The sequence below is a fragment of the Ovis aries genome, chromosome 18, assembly GCF_016772045.2.
Source record: "Ovis aries strain OAR_USU_Benz2616 breed Rambouillet chromosome 18, ARS-UI_Ramb_v3.0, whole genome shotgun sequence".
NCBI lineage: Eukaryota > Metazoa > Chordata > Mammalia > Artiodactyla > Bovidae > Ovis > Ovis aries.
The window spans coordinates 42,274,551-42,298,931 of NC_056071.1; the positions used below are offsets into that span (position 1 = coordinate 42,274,551).

The 24,381-nt window shown below is 41.4% G+C and overlaps 1 long non-coding RNA gene across 1 annotated transcript in view; it reads right to left on the bottom strand.

Moving 5' to 3' along the window:
• LOC105603181 (uncharacterized) overlaps window positions 1–24,381 on the bottom strand; it is a 346,432-nt gene that overhangs the window by 16,788 nt on the left and 305,263 nt on the right. The window lies entirely within an intron of this gene.

Below are 24,381 nucleotides of genomic sequence, written 5' to 3' on the forward strand. Positions count from 1 at the left end.
TGAGTCTAGCATTTTGTTATTAAAGTTTCTAAACGCTTGCTCTCAAATTCTTACTTGGTTTCCAGGCCAGCACAGGTTGGAGAAGCCCTCCTCTAACTTAGCTATTTACTTAATCACTTAGAGCCTGGATCTCTTATAAAATGGGAGACCTCTAGGTAGGTCAACCTCTAGGTAGGTCTCACATCTGCACATTCCAGCAACTCATTCCTGATGCTTCCTTAGGTTTTACAAATATTTCTGACATTAGAATAATGCTGACTTCCTGAGCAGGGGATTAGTCTGCACTTTGTACTGCTGATTGAGAGCTACCCAAGTTTAAAGCTCCTTGGAGAACAATGAAAGAAATGTCTGAGAGAGGACCAGGCAAACATTGGCAGCTCACTGTCTCGGCCTTTCCTGTGTGGAACCAATGGGTGTTTTGAAAAGCATCCTGAAAACATGTCAAAGGTCTAAGAACTGTAATCACTGGAGCTGGTGAGTCATGGCCCAGGCTGGCAGTAATGCAAATGCCAGCGACACAATGGGTGGCTGTCTATTCAAAAACCTGCCCCTGGAACCATGAGGGGGCATCCCATAAATGACTACAGACAGGAAAAGAGGGTGAGCTTGTCAATTAACCGAGAGGGAATGGTGGCCCAGTTAAAATAATTTCTCTGCTTCCAGAAGAAGCAAAGAATTCTCAGGACCTACCCTAACAAAGGGCTGATTGTACTGCAGGAACAAGATTGGGTGTGATCGTCCTTTACTATGAGAAGCTGGTAAGGGAGGTAGGACCCAGAGCAGGGGCATCATTTCCTAGAGACAATTTCGAAAACAGCTTTATTGGCATCCAATCACTTCACCATACACTTCAAATACACACAATTCGACAAGTTCTGACACACATATAAACCTGTGAAACCTCCACCAAATTCACAATAAGTAGCGTACCCATCATGGCCCAAAGTTTGATGCCCTTTTTTAATCCCTGCCTCTCACTTCTTCCCACCCCACCAACCAGGTGACACTTTCTGTCACTAAAGACTAGTTTGCATTTTTCTAGAATTTTATATAAATGAAAGCCTACAGGATATACTCATGTTTGATCTGACTTCATTCATGCAGCAAAATTATCTTGAAAAACAAATTTGAGATTCATTTATGTTTTTCTATCACTGTTGTTCATTACGTTTACAGCTAAGTAGTCTTCTAGTTAAAAGTGATCTTACATCTCAAACAATGTTGTCTTGGGACTAAGATTCTGAGGTGTTAAAGAAAGTTTATCAAGATTTAGACCTTTCTCAGAGTGGAAGCATGCAGCTCCTATCCTAGGAGATAAACTGTTTTTATCTTACGAGGTAAACTGTTTTTGCTTCAAAGTTAAGGAGAGAACAGAAAAACATCAGCTGATCAAGATTCTTAAATGACAAAAAGGATTGTGCATTATCCAAGGTGTGGGGGCTGTGAGGAATAAGGAGAAAGAGATCCAAGAGACCCAAGGACATTGTTCTTACTCAAGATAATGCTCAGACTAACCTCACTCTCAATTTTCTATTTGGTGTGCTTCTTGTCTTGTGGTAGTAAATGCTCTGAATGGAATGTTCCCACCACACTTATGATTTTGTGTTTGGAACTGCTATAAAGGAAGACTACTCTGCAACCACAATTAGAGATATTGGTTTATTTGTTCATTCACTTACTGGGTTACATGTGTGAGGTGTCATCTGTAGGGCATCATGCTGGGGGTATAGAGACACGCCAAAGATGTAGAGAAAGACTTGGTTCCTGCTTTGACAGAGTTATAGGGTGCGCAGGCTTCATGGCTGGTTAGTTTTACAATGAACTCCTTCTCAATAAATGAGTATCAGAGATGGCCAGGCTGACAGCATCATGGAGACTAGAAGCCAGGATTGAAGGTAGACATGATGGCAGAAGCAGAGCTCTGGTTCACAGACTATCATCAGAAAGCACGGTGGCCCACTGACAGTGACAGCGAGTGCAACCCCGACTCCCCAACATAGGGCAGTGGGTGAGACATGGCATGTCTGTCTCTAAAAATTAGCTCTGGAGGTGTACATTGTTGTTTGCACCAAAAAGCAGAGAAAACTATTTTTCTAACTAGATGACAGTGTTCTAACAGATTTCTGTAAAAAGCAGACCAGTCCTTACTCATAATCCTTCTGTCATAAAGTTACACTGTAAGAACACAAGTGGAAAATGGCAGGATACAAAACAGAATGAGTTGGATGATGATTATAATAAATCAAACAAGCAACCAAGTCCTTGGAAAGGAAGCACAGTAGAGAAATGTCGAGCTTGTATATACCTGTGGTGGATTCATGTCAATGTATGGCAAAACCAATACAGTATTGTAAAGTAAAATAAAGTAAAAATACAAAAATAAAGTGTCAAAAAATGTGAAAAGAAAATAAAAAAGCACTTGTTTGTGTCTTCATCAAATTTCCTTTAGTGAGTATTTTGCTATTCAGGTTTTGAAGAATTACTCTGAAACACATTCTTCATGAAAAGTCATAGATTCTCAGCCAAAGGAAACCAAAGGCAACAATGTGAGTTTGCCTGCAGTCTAGAGAGGAACCTGCAACCATGGAGGGACTTTGGGGAAACCAGTGATAGAAGAAGGGTGAAACCTTGCAAAGGGGCCTTGCCAACTTGATGCGTTCACCTGAGGTACAGACAGTGACAGAGAGATGCGGATAGAAGTGGGAACTGGAGTCCAGCTGAAGAGCGATGCAGACCCAGGCCTAGACAGCCTTCGAAGGGCTAGGGCCTGACTGAGGGACCACAAGAAACTCATTTTCTCTGGGCCTCTAGAATCCTTGTCTGTAAAGGGAGAAACAAGACTGGATGAGCTTTACGGTCCCCTATAACTCTAAATGTGTAGGAATCTGAATTGTCTGATTCATTTCAATGTCTACCGCTGAAAACCTTCTACGTATGAAGAACCACAAACATCTCTTCAATTTAACTCACATCAATGCTCACATCAGTCAAAAACAAGTTTTTTTTGATTGCACATTGATTGGACACCTATCAATAAATGTATGTGTGTGTGTGAAGTCGCTCAGTCGTGTCTGACTCTTTGCGACCCTGTGGACTGTAGCCCACCAGGCTCCTCTGTCCATGGGATTCTCCAGGCAAGAATACTGGAGTGAGTTGCCATTTCCTTCACCAGGGGATCTTCCCAACTCAGGGATCGAACCCAGGTCTCCTGCATTGCAGGCAGACACTTTAACCTCTGAGCCACCAGGGAAGTATAGTGTTGCATATTTTCTAGAAAAAGAGGTTTGCAAAGCAGTCTCTGATTAGAGCAAAGGCTAAGAGAGCAAATCTACCTCTTCTATAACGTGATAATTAATTCTGATTGGAGATATGGGAAAAAGGATTTTGCAGAAGTCATGGAATAGAAATTGACACATATCTCAGTGGGAAGATGCCAAGGTATTGAACAAAGGCCTGCTGCCCTCATAGGCATTGCTGTGGGAAGAGGTATCCCGTTCTCTCTCCCAGAACCATCTCTACTCCCAGCTGTCGACTGAAGTCAGAAGTAAGCTGCTGTCTGTTGATGAGGAATGTGAGAACATATGCACAGATGGGTGGAGCAGGAAGCTTGAGGGAAGGTCAGAGAGAAAACAAACGGGGTTTCCTGTGATGAGTCACGCCTTCTGAGAAATAATTTCAGAGGGCACCACAAAGTCACCAGCACCTGTCTGTCCAAGGCTTGCACTTTGTACAGAAGAAAATGTAGCAAGTGAAGTACCAAGCCACATCTGACAGCCCACAAGCCATGCACAGAGCAGAGGCCTGAGAAGGAGTCAGGCTAAGCCAGGGACATGTGACAGTTTGCACATTGTCTGCAGGTGTCTCCAGGGCACACTTATGGGTGGGCTGAAGATTCTGGGTTCAAGTTCTCCTTTTCTTTTGGCTGTTGTTTTCTTCAATAGCCATAGCTTGAATTTTCAGATAAAGGGGTTTTTTTCCCTATTGTTCTATGATGAAGATCGATGTAAATCAGAAAAAGGTTTTAAGTGTAAAAAACTTACTGAATCTAGAAAGAAAACAAATTTGACCATCCCTGGTTCCTCTGTTGGTTTCTAGTTTCCTCTTACTCTATTCTTACATGTTGCTTCCTCCACCATCTTTGTAGCTCTCAGTTTTATAACCAGTCTCCTGGGTACAGTATCAACATGCCCTTGAGCAAAAAGAAAGCCAAGCTCTCTCTGTCTCCTCAGCTCCCAGACGCCAAGGCTCTCCTCTTCCCTCACAAGGGCCTCCAGGAGAGGTCCTCCAAGAGGACAAGGCCCTCCAAGCTACCTGGAGGTGGGAGTCACTGAACACCCAGAGGGACAAGAAGCCCAGGAGCTACCACAGGGCCCTTGATAGAGTAACGGGATTTTTGGTAATCTTAAGGACCCACTCTGCACAAAAATGATTATATAGGAAGTTTTGAGTTTTAAAACTCAGTCCTCAATCAGTCAAAGTTACAAACTTAAAAATCTAGGTCTTCCTTAAACTTTTAAGTTCAATGTAGAGAGATTATTCCTTTTTCAATATAGCAAATTTTAATCACCTTTAAGGGAGCTTTTAATCAATGCTTGACTCCAGTCACAAATTTAGCTTATGAAACTCAAACATTTTAAACCATGTTTATATAGTTAGCATTTTTAATCTTTCTTATATCAACTGGCTAAAAATAACCTATTATAGATGCAGTAAATTTAGTTTTAATGTATGAAAAATCTTTGATTCTCTCAAATATTCCAATATTGATTGATTGGAATTTTAGAATATCTTTTAATTTAAAATCACAAACCTGCATCAATTTCTTGATTGCATATTTCAAATTGGTATCAAATGGGTGATCATTACTCTAATAGGCCAATTTCTCTTAACTATTGCAAATGTGTACAAATTAACAAAAATATTACGAGTCTGGTATTTCTCTTAAACATTTCAACATGTATTTATAAATCTTTACAGGATTAAAAATGCTAACCCAATTCCAGAGTTTACATCACAACTCACTGTTGGTGCTGTACATTCTACAGGTTTGGATAAACGGATGGTGACGCTATAACGTAAACTAAGAACTTTGGGTGATTGCGATGTGTCAATGCAGGTTCATCAGCTGTAACAAATGTACCCCTGTAATGGGGGATATCGATAATGGGAGGCTATGAGGCTACGGGGACAGGAGGTAGATGGGAAATCTCCTCCCTCTTTGGTTTTGTTGCTCTAAAATTAAACCTAACACTGCTCTAAAAATATAAAGTCATAACTTTAAAAAATGTTACTCTCCATGGAGATAACACCTCCCAGGCCATTTCAAGGTGCCATCTCAGCTGGGTTAGGTTTGTTAACAACCCCTGGGCCTGGTAGCAACACCACAGACCCCTGCATCCACCCCACTTGTTCATGCTGAGGTGCGGTTCTGAGTTGCCTTGTCTCACAGTTCGCCTCCCAAAGATTCCAGACAGTCCTAACTTGAGACTTTTCTTTCCCAGTTCACCACTTGGTTAGTTTCAACCAATCTACCTGCTGCTCTATTCCAGTCTTAATTTTTTCTTTGTCATCCTTTGAGCACCACAGCTCTGGCAGATATTTGGTTCTCACCATGGACTCCCTGACAGCCTTGTCCAACTCTGTTTCACAGTTCCAAGTTCATGCCACTGAAAAGTAGAAGATGGTAGACAGAAAAGATGGAGAAGGTAAAGCATATTTAGATTTCTAGTTGACTTCCTGTAGGGCACCCTCTTCTCTACGAGGACCAGGGAACAAGCAGGGGATATATCATTAAGGCTGCATTCTTTCTCCCTAGTGGGGTCATCTCAGTCACCGCTCACTTGCCTGACCTCAGGATCCTCCCGGAGGAGTCCAAAAGGTCTACCAGAGTCCAGGCATCTCAGGTCAGTGCACAGAGCCAAAGGGCTAATCAGATCGACAAATGATTTTGCTCATCTCTCTCTCTCTGTCTCTATTTCTCTTTCTCTTCTGTCTCTCACACACACACCTCTCTATGCAAGTGATCCTCTGGTGCTTGGATCTCAGACTCAAAAGCATTCTCTATTTAAATATCATAAGGTCAGATACTTTCAAACTGAAAACTCTAAGCAGGGATTACACTAATTCCATCATCTCCTTCAACTACTGACCATGGAGCTGCCTAACCTATTTCCTTTTTGTCTTCTTTACAGCACTCTCACCTAAATATCAAATAGGTTTTTGTACTGAGGCAGACAAGTTGAATGACTAGTTGAAAACAGATCATTTTGGGGAGAGGGGAATAACTGAACAAAATAGACATGGCAGATCTCCCTTTTTATCCAGGCAGTGAAAGAGTGCTGGGCGCAGCATTGGAGGGCTTGGTCTCCATGCCAATTTCTCCTACAAAATGCATCTTGGACCCAACCTCTGTGAGCTTTAATGAAAGTGATAAGGGTGTTTCCAAGATTACATGTAAAAGCATGGGAAACACTTTAAGTCTTTTCTTTAGTTGGGTACCAGGATCTGACATGTTCCTTGCTCTCCTCCTGCCTCATTGACAGACCTTAGAATCTTTACTGGTTCCTCTTCATCTCCCAACCTCTATTGATTGGGTTTAATATTTGGACTTCTGCTTTCTATATCTTCTTACTTACTTGATGATATTATCCAGTCACATGGCCTTTAATATCATCCATTGGCTGATGATTTCGACACTCTGCTCTGCAGCCCAGAACTCTCCCCTGACATCCAGACTTGTATTTCCACTTGCCTACCCATCATCTCACTTGGGTGATAAATAGGCATCTCAAATGATTCGTTTGAAGCCTACTTTCCTCCTGTCTTTCCTTGTTCAACAGATAGCCATTCCATCCTTCTAGTTGATTGGATCCCAAATCGTGCATTCACCCATGACTCATCTCTTTCATGCTTCCTGTCTATTCCATCAGCAAATCCTTTGAGTCCTATCCAAAAGCTATCCTGAATCTGATGGTTTTTTACCACCTCCACTGCCACTATGATGCAACTGAAAATTATATCCCACCTGGATTCTTGCTCTAGTTTCCTAAGTGGCCTTCCTAATTCTTTCCTTGCTCCCTTCCACCCTGCTTGGTCTGTTTTCAACATGGCTGATACCTTGATCTTATTAAAATATAAATTAGATCATGTCATTCCTCTCCAAGAAATCTTCCAGTTTCTCCCCCATCACATTCAGAGAAATTATCATTATATATTACTTACTATAAAATAGGGGTCATAACAGTATCTACTTCATAGCATCGTTGTGGGGATTAAAAGAGTCAATATAGGATCTTCCCTAGTTACCCAGTGGTTAAGAATCTGCTTTCCAATGCAGGGGACTCAAGTTCAATCCCTGGTTGGGAAACTAAGATCCCACATCCCGCAGGGCAGCTAAGCTTATGTGCTACAACTAGAGAAGCCCCCAAGCACCTCAACAAAGACTCAGCACAGCCAAAATAAAAAAAAAGAGTCAATATGTATAAAACACTTAAGCTAATATTCACTTAGTGTTTCCTGTGTATTAAGCAGTCTTATTTATATATATTACCTCATCATGCATTAACTCATTAATTCTCATAAGTATTCCAAGATATGTACTGTTATTATGCCCATTTTACAGTTGAGAAAACTGCATTACAGAAAGGTTCAATCACTCCTCCAAGGACACAGCTAATGAGTGACATCTGGCCTCCACAGCCTGTGCTTTCACTACCCTGCCTAGTCAGTAAGGCTTCTTTGTGACACACTCTGTAGATGCTGAATAACAGCCCATCATATGGAGGGGCCATTCCTTCACTTCACCAGTTTCTCACTAAGCCATCTGATCATTCCAGAGGTTCTCACTTAAGCCAGAAAGTCCATTTATTCAATAAATATTATTGAGTGACAATATCCTAGGCACTGGGGACACAGCAGTGAACAATCAAAAAATGGACACAAAACTCTGTCTTCACGGAGCTTACATTCTTTTAGAAGTATCACTAGAGGCTTGACTTGTATGTTGCCTAATGGTTCTTCTCTCAGGCAATCAGGTCATCTTCATTCGGCACATCTCTTGGTCAAGGCACTTGGCTAACTTCTATGGGAGGAACATGAATGATTCAGATGTGAACCTTGCTCTCAGGGAAGTTGTATGTTAACATGGGCCTGGGTATCTCCAGGAAGCAGTTCTTGTTTAACTTGTTTCTGGGTCAGACCCATGCTTTTTGATTTGCATACTTCTCATCAAACATCAAAGGTGCCTAAAGGGGAAGAACATTCGTGTGGTTTCCTATTTTTCCTCCCACAGAGCCTAGAAGAGTGCTTTGAATACAGCGGCTTCTCACTTTTATGTTCTCTCTGAAGGATCAGTTCTAGGAGTCCCCAAAATACTATTTAGCCACAAATTTTATTCCCCATATTTCTGTCCTTATTAAGGCCATAGGAATTTAGTTCATCTGCAGACAGGAAGAGGAAAGAACTAAGGCTATGAGCTAATTTTATAATTACGAATATTTTAATAGTCCACTCCCTGATTATTTTTAACCATTTGACCACCAGGATTGAGGAACCCTGATAATCTAACAAATCTGCACTTAAAAATACATAAGACCAATTGTCTTACACACACACACACACACACACACACACACACACACATCCTTCTTAAAGTCCCTCAATGATTTCCCATTTTAGGGAAAAAAAAATAGCCAAGTCCTCAGCCATGTGTCCAACTGCCAAAGGCCATGAGTGTCCTGGCTGCTCCTGCCTCTCCAGTCTGGCCTCACAAAGCACCATGAGTCCCCTTGCTTTCTGCACTCCAATCACAGGGTTTGTTCTCCAAACAAGCCCACTCCATTCTGCCGCATGGCTTTTGGATGTGGAGTTCCCTCTTCCTAGACTGCATTTCTTTTCTCCAACCTTCAGATTCAACTCAGTCATCACTTCTTTGAGTCAGTCTTCACTAGCCCTGGGCCCCAGACCCTTCCACCCAATGTTGCACCTTCCTAAAACATCAGTACCTCTCCTTTAGCCTCCTAGTCATCTGTGCACTCATACCAGCTGCAGTTTTACTTGAGTGAAAATATGTCATTAATATCTCTCTTTTCCACTAAATATGCATCATGAGTCCAAGGGCCATTTCTCATTTTACTCACTGTTGTATATCCAGAGCTGAGCACAGCACTGGAAACAAACAAATAAAAAGTGCTTATTCATCCAGTGAATGTTTAATGAGTCCCTTCTTGTGCCCAGTCTTCTTCTATGTGCTAGGAATACAACAGTAAACAGGCCAAAGTCCCTGTCTTCCTGGAGGTTACATTCTAGTTTTAGAGAAGAGTTAATGAACAAATAAGCAAGATGATTTCAAGGAATGAGTCTTCTCAGGGGAAGGGGGTACTTTAGAAAATAGTCAGGGAAGGCCTCTCTCAGGAGGTGGCATGGGAGCAGTGTCTAGAGTCTTCTGAAAGAGAGACTGAATTTTCAGTGCAAAAATTGGGACAGTCCCAGGCAAGCCAGAACAGTTGATCACCCAAGCACCAAATGCTGCTGGGAGCCTGACAGCCTGCCTTCAGCCACGTACCCAGGAAAATGCTGCTCCTATACCTTCTAAATCTCTTTTCCAGAAATACTTACTTTGGGAGAAATTAATACAACTTAGGACTTAATAAATGCTTTGTAATGATGAGGAGGCTTCCTAGGTATCACACCCACTCAGCTCTGGAACAAAGCTGGCTTGGGGATTCCCACTCACACCAGGCCCCCTTTGTGACCCTCAGGCTCTTAGAGGTCCATATTTGGATTTCCATTTGGGTGGAATCCACCCACCAGGAAAAACTCATTTCCTCCCCTTCTCTGGCTCACACTCCCAGCCTGGAAGCTACCCCCATATTATCCCTTGGCAAACTCCCTCTGTGCTCCCTCCTGGCTGGTTATGTTCCCAGCAAGTTCCACCCAACAATAAACTGTCTGGAATCAACTACAGAGTGGTGGATCCCTGGCCCGTGGTATTCCCACTCTTTAAGGAACACGTTCAAGCAGACCCTGCCTGAACAAATGGGTGGAGGCCCCTTGGCACAAGTGCTAATTCTTCCCACTCTAATTGCTCTAAATTCCCTCTTTAATAAATTTCGAAACAGTTCAGTTCGAGGGCTAAACTTATTTTCTGTTTCATCTTCAGTCAAATTCCTAAGCCACTGTCAAATCTTTCTTTCAAGTAGATGTGTGTGTGTGTGTGTGTGTGTATAAATCACTTTGTTGTACACCTGAAACTAACACAACATTATAAATCAACTATACTTCAATGAAAAAAAATAGTACAAGACAACCTCCAGATTGGGAGAAAACACTTGTAAATGATGAGAACAACAAGGGCCTAATTTCCAAAATATACAAACAGCTCATACCACTCAACAACAACAAAAAAAACCCAATGAAAAAATGGGAAGAAGACCTAAACAGACATTTCTCCAAAGAAGACATACAGATGACCAATAGGCAAATGAAAAGATGCTCAACACCACTAATTATTAGAGAAATGCAAATCAGAAAAACAATGAGATACCACCTCACGCCACTCAGAACAGCCATTATTAACAATAACAAATGCTGGAAATGGCGTGGAGAAAAGAGAACCCTCTTACACTGTTGGTGGGAATGTAAATTGGGGCAGCCATCATGAAGAACACAATGGAGGTTCCTCAGAAAACTAAAAATAGAGTTGCCACATGCTCCATCAATTCCATTCTTGGGCACATATAAGGACAAAACTATAATGCCAAAAGATACATGCGCCCCTATGTTCATAGCAGAACTATTCAAAATAGCCAAGACACAGAAACAACCTAAATGTCCATCAAAAGATGAATGGATAAGGATGTGATACATATATACAATGGAATCCTACTCAGCTGTGAAAAAGAATGAAATAATGTCACTGGCAGCACATGGATGCACCTGGAGAGCATCATTCTAAGTACAAAAGTCAGAGGGAGCAAGACAAATATCATATGATTGCACATATACAAAGGAACTTATTTATAAAACAGAAACAGACTCACAGATTTAGCGAATGAACTTACGGTTAACAGGGGGAGATGGTGGGAGGGGGAGGATAAATTGGAGGTTTGAGATTGACCTATACACTCTGCTATATTTAAAATAGAAACCAACAAGGACCTACTGTATAGCAAAGGGTAACCTGCTCAGTATTCTGCAATAACCTAAATCAGAAAAGAATTTGAAGAATAGATACATGTATCACTGAATCACTTTGCTGTACACATGAAGCTAAACACAACACTGTTAATCAACTGTACTCCAATATGAATTTTTTAGAAAGGGAAACAAGTATAAATACATAAAAATAAAATAAAATCTGATACAACCTATCTCCGAAACAGAAACAAACTCAGATACAGAGAACAGACTTGTGTTTGCCAAGAGGTAGGAGGGGTAGGAGAGGGATGATTGAAATTGGAGGATTAGCAGACAAAAACTATTATATATGGGATGGGTAAATAACAAGGTCCTACTGTATAGCACAGAGAATTAAAGTCAATATGCTGTGACAAGCCATAATGGTAAAGAATCTTTAAAAAGAACGTGTTTGTGTGTGTTTGTGTGTGTGTGTATAACTGAATCACTTTGCCATACAGCAGAAATTAATACCGTATTATAGATCAACTGTACTTCACTTTGAAAACCCTGGCCCACAATGCAGAAATTAATTAATGAAAAGCATACTAAATAGAAACAATATATGTTCTCTTAAAAAAAAAAAAAAAGCTTCTCTTTTTCTCTTACTCTCTCTCCCATCTTCCCCTCTCCCTTGCCTTCTCACCCTTCCTCCCTACCTGCTCCTACTGCTCTGAGTGTCCTGGCACACCAGAGTCAAACATACAGAGTTCCACTCCCAACTCTCCTCTCACCAACTCTGTGGGCAATACTAGCACTTACCTCATTGAGATGTTAGGAGGATGAAGAGAGCTAATACCTGTCAAGCGCCAAGAACAATAGTACACATAGGCCTTCACATGGATTTATCAAACAAATGTTAGTTCTTATTGTCTCTGAGATCTGAGGGCCCTTCGTGCCCTGCTCAGAGAGTAAGTGACTGCCACCCATGGTTTTACTTGAAAGGACAAAATATCCTTTTGTCCATATGCCTTCCTGCCAACTTTAATATCCCCACAACTAGCATCTGTATGTAACAGCACATGAGGAGGAAGAGAAATCATGTAACAACTCTTCCCCATCCTTTTTCCAGAGGTGTTTAGCCCATTAAATGGATGGGAACTACTAGAGCTGGACAGGGAGGAAAGATGATGCGGCTTATTTACAAGAGATCAGAAGCTGGGGGTAGGCATCATGAAGGCACTGGGCTCTTGAGCAAGTGAGAGCTGGAGCAAAAGGCATGGAGAAATAGAAAGAAAGTGTGTGGAGAGGAGAGACTCAAAGAAAAAATTCATCTAGGATTCTGGAACCAAGTCCTTTCAAAATCAGCACACCTTCCCCCACCATGCCCCTACTCTACCCAGATTCAGCTAGGCTGCTTACTGCAGTCAGCCTGGTCAAGAGAAAAGAACCTGGATTTTCAAGCCAGCATGAACTCGGAGCAAATTCCAGTTCTGCCATTTACTCATTGACAAAGTAAACCAACTTCTCTAAACCATAGAATCCTCCTTTGCAAAAATAAAAATCAAAACATTCTGGAAGAGTAGTTGCTGCTGCTGCTGCTAAGTCACTTCAGTCGTGTCCGACTCTGTGTATTGTGAGAATTAAATAAGGTAACACATGCAACAGGCCAGCTTAGTGCCCACTAACTCACAGGTGCACAAATCATTTCACTTCTTCCTAACCATGATCCCACGTATGCCCAGAGGTTACCCAGCCAGCTTTCTCAACACACGCCAAATGCATAACCTCTTGCACATGTTCACATCTAGTTTTTACATGTAATTTATTACATGTAATGCAATTCAACAAATACACCAAAATTTTATAGATTTCATAGAATATAAACCAAGTATTAGGGATATAACAGGATCAAGTCCTACTTGCTCCTTTCCCCCTTCCCAAAATTTATAATCTATAAGGAAGATTGGCAACTGTAATATGCAGTTACAATGGTAATGAGCATTCCTGTAAGGGAAATAGAAGCACTGTCAGAACACACAGCTTTCACATAATAAATGCGTTTATGAGACCTATGTCATTTATGTTGTGTCAAGATTCAGCAATCAAGTACAACCACAATAGAAACCCACATAGACAACACAGTGAAGCTGATTTTTATGTTCAAGGAAGTTCCAAAGTAGGCACATAATTGAAGACTACATAAGCAATCACCTTAAAAAAAAAAAATCCCTAAATTACCTATCAAATACAGTATACATGGTTTTTATGCAAAATACAGTATACATGGTTTTTATGTAAAATCATGCATAGCTATGTGTATGCAAACATGCAATAGCATATAATAAAACAGAAAATTTATTGAAGAATAAATATGTAAAATATAAGTTTATAGATTTTTTATTACATAGAAGAGAACAAAAGCTGAATTAGAAAAAGTTTGCAAAATCAATCTTCCTCATGTAAAAACTTTCTATAGAAATGCATGTTTATTTCTGATAAAGTCCTGAAAGGTCCAGGAAACAGCAGCAATGCAAAGCACATTCACATTCTTTTATCACTCCTACTTTTTCTCAAAAAATGGTAATAGACTTAGGAAATCATCCTTTGGTTCTTACAGGATCTAGTTAATCTAACAGAGTAATAGAAAGAAAACTGGCCCCCCAAACCATGCTAGCCTTGTATCCTTGAAGAAATCTCAAGGTTTTAAGAAAACTTAAAGGTCACTAGTCCAACCTCTCATTCAATGTTTCAGTCCTTCCCAAGGGACCAAACAGCCTTTACTTAGATCACCCCAGTGGTTGGAAGCCATCCACTCCACCTAAGAACACCTCCAGCAAGAAGTGATTTAAACAATGAGTTACTTCAAAAACTTAATACATCAAAATCATGTGTTGTGCATAAAAAAGAGTGAAATAATGCTATTTGCAACAACATGGATGGACATAGAGATTATCATACTAAGTGAAGTAAATCAGACAGAGAAAGACAAGTCCTGTGCCCAAATAAGGTACATGTCTAAGCCTAAAATCCATATTATATGTGGAATCTTAAAAAATGATACAAATGAACTTATTTTCAAAACAGAAATATACTGACAGACATAGAAAACAAACTTATGGTTACCAAGGAAGATAGCAAGGGGCAAGGAGTAGGGAGAAAAATTAGGAGTTTGGGATTAACATATATACGTGCTCAGTCATGTCCATGGGCTGTAGCCGGCAAGGATCCTCTGTCCATGGAATTTTCCAGGCAAGAATACTAGAGTGGGTTGCCATTTCCTACTCCAGGGAATCTTTCTGACTTAAGGATCAAACCCACATCTCCTATATCAACAGGTAGATTCTTTACCACTGAGCCACCTGGGAAGCCCTCAACATACACACACTGCTATATATAAACAACAAAGACCTATACGGCACAGGAACTATACGCAATACCTTGTATAACCTATAATGGAAAAAACCTGAAAAACAATATATGTATATGTATAACTGAATCACTTTGCTGTACAACTGAAACTAACACAACATTGTAAATTAACTATATGTCAGTTTTAAAAAATAAAGGGAGAAAAGTAATGTGTTGCATCAGGATCCTCCTGGCATTGCTTCACTTTAAAAATATTATGAAGAATTTACCCTGTAATATCCTTAGGTGTATAAAAGATTCACACAAATTGAGTTTTTATTTTTTTATAAATTGAGTTTTTAAACCACTAAGCTCTCAAAAGATAAATAAGTAACAACGTAGATAATCACAACATCTGTATTAAAAAGTTCAGTCTAGCTCATTTAATAGGCAAAACAAATCTCACATTGTACTCCATTAAATAACAAAGGTTATGAAAATGATAATATGTAACGTTAGCAAAGGAGCAATGAAGCATGCTTAGGAACTGGTGGTAGAATGTAGATTGCTAAACACTTTATGTATTTCAGTTTGGCAGTACTCATCTGTCAAAGAATAAAGACTAAGATCACCAGCAGTTCATCTGTCTGTCTGCTTGCTTTCAATCACAGTTGAGTCAAGCGAACACATACCAGTTTTGGTGTTAGCAGAGTACTTAGTTTCCTGAGGAGGAAAAAGCTGGGAAGGGGGAATATGGGGAGGTTTGTTTCTCTTTTTGTTTTTGAAGTGCTAGGGAGGAATGCCTGGTGGTTATTTTAACTAAGCACTGAAAACTAGTGTTCTGGGTAGGCACTTGGTTTTAACAAGTCCCATTATTCACCAGTGAGAAAAGTCTTTCGTCAGCTCTGGGGGTTGGGGGTAGGGAGAGTCCCTTAAAGTTCACAGTCCTTTATTAGTCTGAGCACATTAGAACCAGTTGGGATGAAAGACAATCTTTAGCTTTGATATTTCCTAGGCAAGTTCTGCTGCAAGTGACAATTTTTCATTCACTGATTTGACAGTGAGTATTAAGAACCAATTCCATGCTGGATGCTGACAATGCAGTGCTAAGGAAGACAAATAAAGTCCCTACATTCATGGAAACTGCTACCTAGCAATGTGATCTTGTCACGAAAATGTTTATGTTACTTGACCTAAAAATTCCACTTCAGGAAGCCCATGCTAAGGAGATAATAAATAAAGTGGTCAAATATTTATACACAAAGATATTCACTGAAGTATTGCTTGGCAAAAAAAAAAAAAAGAAGAAAAAATGGAAACAACCTAAACTTCCAACAATAGGGAAACTGTTGAAAAAAAATTCATAAAATCATAAAATTGACTACAAAAGGCTTAATAACATGGGAAAACATGCTACAACTTTAAACAAGGCAAACAATATAACATAGACTGTGGTCTCAATCATATTAAATAAATTTTTAAATACCTAGACAAAAATATACCTGAAATGCTAACATTACTGGTATATGAATGTTGGATTATAAAAAGATTTTTCTCTTTATATTTTCATTTGCTTTTATGAAAGCATGTGTTAATTTTATACTCTAGAGTTTGGCAAGCCCCCTGGCCCCTTTCAAAAAAAAAAAATGAAAAGAAATCATAACAAACCCCCACCACCACCACCACCACCGAAAAAACAGGCAAAACTGAAAAGTTCTTCACAAATGGCTTAGCTGTGTGTTTGTAGTGTAACCTAGGACTTGGTATCTAAAGACAGAATTTCCATGAGAATGAATCTCAATTTTGCTCCTACTGTATGCTCTCCATGGTTTACCCCAAGAGGAGCAAACAAGACCGATACACACTTTGGGAGGTAGACAGTGTCTCTCACTCTCCAACTCTGGTATTGTATGACCAAGGAAAAATACCCATGTCTCATTTCTGTGGACCATGGTAGTTAAGGAGACCCCTCCACATACATTCTCATCTTGAGCCTCACAGCAACGCAAAGACATGAAAATAAACTCAGAGGTGTCAGCGGCCCTGTGCCGAGTCTCTCAATGGTGTAACCAGGGCGTCATGACCCAGATGCAGGCCTAGGGGCTCCAGGCCCTGCCACATCCGTGGCAGACCTCCAAGGACTCACTTGGTGGAGTTGAGAACTGGCCAGTTACTCCACAAACACTGGTTTTACTGTAAGCTCAGCTGTTTCTACTTAAATCTATCAAAAGACACCAGAGCTGTAGATAGTGAGATTTCACACCTACTAATACAAACTCTCCATCCTCCCCCACCCCTCCTTTTCCTACTTTCATTCGTCTTTCCATTGAACACAGAATAGAAGATGTCGCAAAAACAGGCTGCGCCAACACAAACACTTATTATCCAAAGCTAAGTACTTCTATATATAAAACTTACAGTAAATCGTTCTCCTGTCAACAGATAAAATACCTAAACACAAGCTCTGATTTCCTCATCTGTCAACAGGATTGACATGTGCTTGCCCTTCCTATCATTTCCATGTCACAGGGTTGTTTAGGGATCAACTGAGATGAAAACGTGCAAGAGAGCACGTGGACTAAGAGATGGCTCTTTCCTTAAGTAAAATGCAAACCCAGAGGCCTGGGCCCCGTGGAGTCCCCCAGGAGCAAGGAACGGCTAGCCCAAAGCGTCCCTGAGCCAGGGCAGACTAACGTGACCCTGGTTGCCCCTTCCTAGCAGAAATCCCCGGGTGCTATCGCCGGGGATCAAAGATCACAGCCCCGGAGCAGCCATCAAGTCATAAAGATGCTCAAACTCCGCAGCAAGCGGGCCAGCGGGGGATGAAGTCCTCCGCAGGCAGGCGGCGGCCGGGACTGTCAGGGCGCACGGCGCCTGCGCGCGCAGCTGCCCCCGAATAAATAAATAACCACGCGGGCGGGCGGCGGCCCCAGCTTGGCGCCCTGCCGGGCCCCGGCCGGCTCGCAGCTCACGTAGCGAGAGCGTGAGTCAGCGCGTTCGACCGCAGCCCAAACCCGGGTGGGTGCCCTCGACAGCGCCGGCCGCCTGCACGTACCGCCGCGGCGCTCCTGGCTGAGGGCTCCCCTTGTGGCCCGGCGGGAGGGGCGCCTGCGCTTGAAAGCCACGTGGGGTGAGCTCGCCTTTCCCCTACCGGATCCTCCGTGGGAACTCGACCTTGCCCTCGTCCCTGTGTGCCTTCCCACTTGGAGCCGCAGTTTGGCCCGACATGGTGACTCCCCCCTCCCACCCACTCCGAGAGGTCGCGAGGTAGATGGAGAAGGGGGCTTGGCTCCAGCTGCAGGGGTCGAGTCCAGGGCAGACTGGGGAGACTGAAGCCAATAAATTAAGGGAGGGAAGTCCCTTATCAATTTAATCTCACACGCAGCCGGGACTTCACTCGAGTTGGCCTGCATTTCCTCAGATCTGCACCTGTTTAGTTGCTACAACCGACTTTATAAGAGGAAGTTGCCTACGTGCCTGCCGGCTGAAGGACGGAATTAGAAGTAGTGTCCCCTGAACGTATGAGCAGAGCAGAGCCTCCTGTTCCGCTGTGGACCTACACAGTTGCAGGAATGGGTCTCCTGAGGCTCAGCAAAAATTTCAAGTCCTCCTTTGCCCTTTGATACAACAACCTTTCCCGCATTGGGGCGAGTTTAAAAAGCTTTCCTCTTCGTGCATCTGAGATGTGTCACTTTTCAAAGCGTGTGCGAGGGGGTAGGCTTGTTATGGGCAAGGAGACAGGAGAAGGATGCTTGTGAAGAGAGAGAGAGATGAGGAAAGGAAGAGGAAAAGTTAATTAGGAAAGGAGCGCTGAACAATGAGTAAAGTGATTCACGGAACATTACTGTGCCCCTAACGAAGGTCCGCTCAAAATCCCATGGACGGAGGAGCCTGGTAGGCTGCAGTCCATGGGGTCGCTGAGGGTTGGACACTACTGAGCGACTTCCCTTTCACTTTTCACTTTCATGCATTGGAGAAGGAAAAGGCAACCCACTCCAGTGTTCTTGCCTGGAGAATCCCAGGGACGGGAGAGCCTGGTGGGCTGCCATGTATGGGGTCGCACAGAGTCGGACACGACTGAAGCGACTTAGCAGCAGCAGCAGCAATGAAGGTCCGCACATCTGGGCACTGGCGATACTTATTTTGTAAGTAGCTCTCATGGCCTCTGCGGTCAAGGGTTCACAGTTGAGAGAGGGACACCCACGAAGCAGAGAGTTAAACATAAGGGAGACTTTAATGCAGTGTTCAGCACCGAGGCTCAGGATTCAAGCTGTTCAAGTCACCATGCCAGTTTTGCAGCTTACATGTGACCTTAACTAACCCGCTGACTGTCCCCAACTCCCCTCATTTTCCTCGTTTGAAAAATAAGAATGGTAAAAACACTACATTTTAGGACTTTTCAGAGAAATAAATACATGAATACAAGCAAAGTCCTTGAACAATGCCCTATATTCACTTGGCACTCAATAAATATTGTCAACAGAATGAATAAAGGAGACCCTGGCACAGCCAAGTTCAGCAAGGCAGGCTGTGTTCTGTACAGCTCTGGGAAGTCACATACACAGAGATGTAAATGGAACTTTCCAGAGCTGTGCAGCGTGGTATTCCTGAGGACAAGTATGTCTATTTTAAAATCATTCATAATAAAACACTGAAAATTCAAGTGCATTTATTCATAAATAAAATGTGGCCTATTCATAAAATAGAGTACTATTAAAGCCATGAAAAGGAATAAATTACACCTATGTGTATCAAAATGAATGTATTCAAAATATACTCAATGAAGAACAGTAAGTTGCAAAATGATACAGACTATGCCATTTATAGAGAGAAAACATACATGCAAAAAATTCTTTATATTTTATATATGTGTGTTTTTAATGCTGTGAGAATACACACAAACTTAAAAGTATCTCTAGATGGAGGAAGAGGAATTAGGATTTGAAATAATGGTCATTAGGAATTTAGCTTATTCCAGATTCTAATTGTTTCAAAGAACAATGCAGTTACCTATCCTGTAGTTTTGCGTATTTTTAAGGTATGGATATGTAAAATAAAACCAGAAGCAAATATGTCAACACTGGCTAATTTGGGGTTGTAGAAATGTGAGTGATTATTCGTTTTTCATTTGTACTTTTCTGCATATTCAAATTAAAAATAATTGCAACCTTACAGTGGAAATGTTATGTAAGGGGTGGGCCTGAAAGCTAGGTTAGCTTACCCAGAACCTTTGGTAACAACAGAGGACAGAGCTGGCTTCCCGAGCCCCCTCTGTTCTAACTGCACCCTATGGTAGAAGTGGGTGCCTCTGGCAAACCAGGGCTACCAGCAGTCTGGGCCAGGACTTCCCTGAGTATGGTGATGCTGGGGCCTACGCTTGGCAAATTCCTCTTTCAATCTTTAACATCCCTAAAATATGGCATGCCAGTGCCTGCTGGGGAAACACCATATGACAGCGGAATCCCGGAGAGAGGGTACCAGGCTCCACAAGCTGCCATCTATGATACTGAACATTTCAGTAAGCTATTGAATGTCACACAACAAGTGAATAGTACAGATGGCCATGGAAAGCATATCCAGCTCCCATCACTGAGGTCCTGCTCTCCCCAGCCTCTGCTGAGATCCCTTCTATGGATGTTGCCCTCTTTGGTAGCAGCTCAATGCAGTGGTGAAGATTCCAGGCTTTGCAATCACTCAGAGCTAGGCTCAAGTTGCCAAGGACTATGATTTGGGACAAGTTACTCAACTTCCCTGAGCCTCTGTTTCCCCTTTTATCAAGTGGGGATAACTGCCTGCTGGGAAGACAGGACAGGAGCCCTGGGTCAAGGTAGCTAAGTGTGGAAGAAAGTCTTCCACTCTTCCACTTCCATCAGGAAGAAAAGTCTTTTGATAACTGAGCCTGTTTGAAAGAGGAGATTATTTCTTATCCTGTGGCTCTCCTTTACCCTAATAAAGGGTTAAATAGCTGTGTAGAAAGGATGAAAGCCCTTGCCTTCACGTGACACTGAACTTGATATTGACATTCTGAGAGAGTTTTGGGCCTAGGAACAGTTGTTTAAAGAATGCCATCCCTCCACCCCTTAAAGAAGCAATTGTGTTTTTGTTTCTTGATAGCCAGAATGAGCCACTGAATGCCCTCATGTCCAAACAGGATGCTGTCACATGTAAAAAAAAAAATCACTGGGACACCAGTGACTTCTGAAGGAAGGAGATGGAACTTCTGATTTAAGTGAAACACACTAACACACTTTTTCCTCCTCTAGTTGCTTGTTCTCCTTGGCACCCATAAACGAAAGTGTCTAAGGCATTTTTAACTTAGTCGTGCTGAAAATCCACAATTTAAACCTGATTCCCAGCTGTTCCTTTAGAACGAGTTGCACGAGATGTTGTTCAGTCCAACCACCCCTGGGGAGGGTAAACACTTACAGCTGGATGGTGGGACGTGCAGAACATCAGGGGAACATAACCAAGCAGAGGGAAGCATGTGCTGTGACTAATAAAGAACAACCTGGGGTGTGGCCGTCATGAGAGAAATCACCTCCCCACAGGCCCTGGCACCTAAGAAAGCTGGGGAAAACAATGTCTGACTCCCAGGCAGTGTTTACCCAGGCAAGGTGAACAGGGCTTCAGTCATCACATTCGTGCTTTTCCAAGCTGCCCTCCTGTGTTTGTTCAGGAAGGGGATGCTGCTGCAGGGAGTGGAAATGATCACCTTGGATAAGCCCCATGTCTATGAAGACAGCAGCTCAGCCCACAGCAAAACAGAAAAGCCCCCACCCTTGGCCCAGCCTGAGCAGAGATGCCCAAACATTTTTCCTGAGCCTCCCTGGCCTGACACTCCACCCTATTCTCTCACCAGGGTTTGGCTGGGTATGCAGGGAGGCTCCTGGCACAAGGCACCACCATCAGCTCCTCCCTCTCCTTTTCCTTCTACTCCAACCGTCCTCCCAAAATCTACATAAATGTCAAGTTCTGAAAACCCTTCCTGTGTAACATTCATAAATCCATCCTCCTTCTCCAGCTACCCTAGCTGAGGCTCCAGCTCGAGGTCAACATCAGCAGTGATAAATCATGTTGATACTATCTGCCTTTGATCTGATGTGATGAAAATGACAGTTAACCTCTGTGATCTTCTTCCTCAAAATCATAACCCCAGTCTACTTGCGAGGAAAACATCAGACAGATCCAAGTTGAGAGACGTTCTACAAAATACCCAACCAGCACTCCTTGAAACTGTCAAGGTCATCAAAACCAAGAGAAGTCTGAGAAATTGTCATGGCCAAAGGGAGCCTAAGGAGATGTGATGACTAATTGCAACGTGGTATCCTGGATAGGATCCTGGAACAGGAGAAAGGACATTATATAAACACTCATGAAATCTAAATAAATATGGTCTTTGGTTAATAACAGTGTATAAATATTGGCTTATTAATTTTGACGAATGTGCCATACAAATATAAGATGTAATAATAGGGCAAACTGGGCGTGGTGGTATACATGCAAAATCTCTGTACTTTTCTTTGCAGTCTTTCTGACACTTCTGCAACTACGCTGTCAATGATGAAATCAAATAATAAATTTAAAAATATCTTGAGGCAAATGACAATGAAACATACAACCACACAAAATCAATGGGATACAGCGAAAGCAGTTCTTACAGAGAAGTTTATACCAATAGGGGCCTTCTTTAAGAAACAATCTCAAATAAACAGCCTAGCCCACCACCTAAAAGAATCAGAAAAAGAACAAACAAAACCTCAAGTCATTAGAAGGAAGGAGATAATAAATCTCAGAGAGGAAATAAATAGTAATCAAAAACAATAGAAAAAAAAATCAATAAAACCAAGAGCTGGTTCTTGGAAAGGGTAAACAAAATTGACAAACCTCCAGCCAGGCTCACCAAGAAGAAAAGAGAAAAGACCCAAATAAACAATATAAGAAATGAAAGAGGAGAAATCACAACTGATACTGCAGAAATTTTTTTTTAAAAAAAAAGAGAATATTATGAACAACTACATGCCAACAAATTTCACAACCTAGCCTAGAAGAAACGGACAACTTTCTAGAAACATACAACCCACCAAAACTGAACCAAGAAGAAATAGGTAACTTGAACAGGCCAATCACTAGAAGTGAAATAGATTCTATAATAGTAATTTTAAAAAACTCCCTACAAACAAAAATCCAGGGCCAGGTGGTTTCACAGGTGAATTCTACCAACCACACAAAGAAAAACTTATACCAATCCTTCTCAAACTCTTCCAAAATGTTGAAGAAGAAAGAATACTCCCAAAGACACTCTATGACGCTTCCATCATCCTAATACCAAAACCAAAGTCACTACCAAGAAAAAAAATTATAGGCCAATATCCTTGATCAATATAGATGCAAAAATTCTCAACAAAATATTAGCAAACTGAATTCAACAACACATAAAAAAAGATTATATACCACAACCCAAATGGATTCATCCCAGGGTCATAAGGATGGTTAAATATATACAAATAAAGGTAACATACCACATCAACAAAAGAAAAGGCAAAAACCACATGATCACCTCAGGAAATGCAGAAAAAGCATTTGATAGAGGTCAACATCCATTCATAATAACTTTTATCAAAGTGGATATGTAAAAGTGGTTCAGTTGTGTCCAACTCTTTGTGATTCCATGGACTATACCATCCATGGAATTCTCTAGGCCAGAATACTGGAGTAGGTAGCCTTTGCCTTCTCCAGGGGATCTTCCTGACCCAGGGATCAAACCCAGGTTTCCTGCATTGCAAGTGGATTCTTGACTAGCTGAGCCACAAGGGAAGCCCCAAAGTGGGTATAGAGGGAACATATCTCAACATAATAGAAGCTATTTATGACAAACTCACAGCCAATATAATACTCAATGGTGAAAAATGAAAGCCTTCCTGCTAAAATCTGAAACATGACAAGGATGTCCACTCTCACTACTTCTCTTTAACATAGCAATGGAAGTCCTAGCCACAAAAATTAGACAAAGAAGAAGAGAAAGAAAAAATGCATTCAAATTGGTAAAAGGTATTCAAAGAGGCAAAATTTTCATTATTTGCAGTTGACATGATACTATAAATAGAAAACTCCAAATACTTCCCACAAAAACTACTAGAACTGATAAATGAATTTAGCAAGGTAGCAGGAAACAAGATTAACATAAAATTGGTTGCATTTTTTATACAAACAGTTAAATACCAGGAAGGGAATGTAAATAAACAATCCCTTTATTGCAGCAAAAACAAAATAAAATATTTAGGAATAAACCTCACCAAGGTGAAAGACTTACATGTTGAGAATTATAAAACACTAATAAAGGAAACTGAAGATGATTCAAAGAAGTGGAAAGATATCCCATGCTCTTATACTGGAAGAATTAACACTGTTAAAATGGTCATACTAACTAGAACCTTCTTATACTATTGGTGGGAAATAAACACACATGCACACACACACACACACACACACACATACACACACACACACACAGGAATGTTACTCAGCCATGAAAAAGAATGAAATAGTGCCATTTGCAGCCATGTGGCTGAACCTAGAGGTTACTATATGAAGTAAAGTAAGTCAAAAAGAAAAAGACAAATACCATATGATATCATTTATATGTGGAATCTAAAATATGACACAAATGAAACTATCTACCGAACAGAAACAGACCCACAGACAAAGAGAACAGGCTTGTGGTTGCTATGGAGGAGAGGAGGGTGGGGAGGAAAGTACCGGAAATTTGGAATTAGCAGATGTAAACTAGTATATATATAGGATGGATAAACAACAAGGTCCTACTGTTTAGTACAGGGAACTATATTCAATATCCATATCCCATTATGGAAAAGAATATGACAAAGAAAAAAATATATATATATACACACACACATA